Genomic DNA, 2,500 nt, shown 5'->3' on the forward strand with positions numbered 1-2,500 from the left:
CCGATTTCAGTTCCAGAGCGATTCGCGCGATGAGTCCTTGATACTTAGTCGTTTTTGCAAAATTTCTGACTTTTTGGAAAATTTCACAATTTTGTGAAAACTTCCACAAAATGAGGTTCTAGTATGTTAGAGGGCATCCCAGGAGGGCTCCAAAAGTGTGGGTAAAATATATATCCCACAGGGGGAAAATTGAAAAAAAGTTGAAAAAAAAAATTTTTGGGGACTTAGAAAATTTTTCAACTTTTGTCAGACTTCCAGACAGGGGAGCGTGTCAGTGCGCGCATCCGATTTCAGTTCCAGAGCGATTCGCGCGATGAGTCCTTGATACTTAGTCGTTTTTGGCAAAATTTCTGACTTTTTGAAAATTTCACAATTTTGTGAAAACTTCCACAAAATGAGGTTCTAGTATGTTAGAGGGCATCCCAGGAGGGCTCCAAAAGTGTGGGTAAAATATATATCCCACAGGGGGAAAATTGAAAAAAAGTTGAAAAAAAAAATTTTTGGGGACTTAGAAAATTTTTCAACTTTTGTCAGACTTCCAGACAGGGGAGCGTGTCAGTGCGCGCATCCGATTTCAGTTCCAGAGCGATTCGCGCGATGAGTCCTTGATACTTAGTCGTTTTTGGCAAAATTTCTGACTTTTTGAAAATTTCACAATTTTGTGAAAACTTCCACAAAATGAGGTTCTAGTATGTTAGAGGGCATCCCAGGAGGGCTCCAAAAGTGTGGGTAAAATATATATCCCACAGGGGGAAAATTGAAAAAAAGTTGAAAAAAAAAATTTTTGGGGACTTAGAAAATTTTTCAACTTTTGTCAGACTTCCAGACAGGGGAGCGTGTCAGTGCGCGCATCCGATTTCAGTTCCAGAGCGATTCGCGCGATGAGTCCTTGATACTTAGTCGTTTTTGCAAAATCTCTGACTTTTTGGAAAATTTCACAATTTTGTGAAAACTTCCACAAAATGAGGTTCTAGTATGTTAGAGGGCATCCCAGGAGGGCTCCAAAAGTGTGGGTAAAATATATATCCCACAGGGGGAAAATTGAAAAAAAGTTGAAAAAAAAAATTTTTGGGGACTTAGAAAATTTTTCAACTTTTGTCAGACTTCCAGACAGGGGAGCGTGTCAGTGCGCGCATCCGATTTCAGTTCCAGAGCGATTCGCGCGATGAGTCCTTGATACTTAGTCGTTTTTGGCAAAATTTCTGACTTTTTGAAAATTTCACAATTTTGTGAAAACTTCCACAAAATGAGGTTCTAGTATGTTAGAGGGCATCCCAGGAGGGCTCCAAAAGTGTGGGTAAAATATATATCCCACAGGGGGAAAATTGAAAAAAAGTTGAAAAAAAAAATTTTTGGGGACTTAGAAAATTTTCACACATGTGTCAGACTTCCAGACAGGGGAGCGTGTCAGTGCGCGCATCCGATTTCAGTTCCAGAGCGATTCGCGCGATGAGTCCTTGATACTTAGTCGTTTTTGGCAAAATTTCTGACTTTTTGAAAATTTCACAATTTTGTGAAAACTTCCACAAAATGAGGTTCTAGTATGTTAGAGGGCATCCCAGGAGGGCTCCAAAAGTGTGGGTAAAATATATATCCCACAGGGGGAAAATTGAAAAAAAGTTGAAAAAAAAAATTTTTGGGGACTTAGAAAATTTTCACACATGTGTCAGACTTCCAGAGAGGGGAGCATGTCAGTGCGCGCATCCGATTTCAGTTCCAGAGCGATTCGCGCGATGAGTCCTTGATACTTAGTCGTTTTTGCAAAATTTCTGACTTTTTGGAAAATTTCACAATTTTGTGAAAACTTCCACAAAATGAGGTTCTAGTATGTTAGAGGGCATCCCAGGAGGGCTCCAAAAGTGTGGGTAAAATATATATCCCACAGGGGGAAAATTGAAAAAAAGTTGAAAAAAAAAATTTTTGGGGACTTAGAAAATTTTTCAACTTTTGTCAGACTTCCAGACAGGGGAGCGTGTCAGTGCGCGCATCCGATTTCAGTTCCAGAGCGATTCGCGCGATGAGTCCTTGATACTTAGTCGTTTTTGGCAAAATTTCTGACTTTTTGAAAATTTCACAATTTTGTGAAAACTTCCACAAAATGAGGTTCTAGTATGTTAGAGGGCATCCCAGGAGGGCTCCAAAAGTGTGGGTAAAATATATATCCCACAGGGGGAAAATTGAAAAAAAGTTGAAAAAAAAAATTTTTGGGGACTTAGAAAATTTTTCAACTTGTGTCAGACTTCCAGAGAGGGGAGCATGTCAGTGCGCGCATCCGATTTCAGTTCCAGAGCGATTCGCGCGATGAGTCCTTGATACTTAGTCGTTTTCAGAAGTCACAATTTTGACTTCCAGGACCCGCAAAACGTTTGTAAATTGAGCCCGCTCCCCAGTTCCAAGCGTTTTGAGGTGTCCCCGGTTGCAGTAATGCAGCCTGCCCACTAGATGTCGCAAAAGAGACAAAAAGTGAAAAAGAACCAGAATGAGGAAATTCCAGGGAGCC

This window comes from Phyllobates terribilis, unplaced genomic scaffold (assembly GCF_046119375.1).
Source record: "Phyllobates terribilis strain yellow unplaced genomic scaffold, ASM4611937v1 Scaffold_1779__1_contigs__length_211448, whole genome shotgun sequence".
Taxonomy (NCBI): domain Eukaryota; kingdom Metazoa; phylum Chordata; class Amphibia; order Anura; family Dendrobatidae; genus Phyllobates; species Phyllobates terribilis.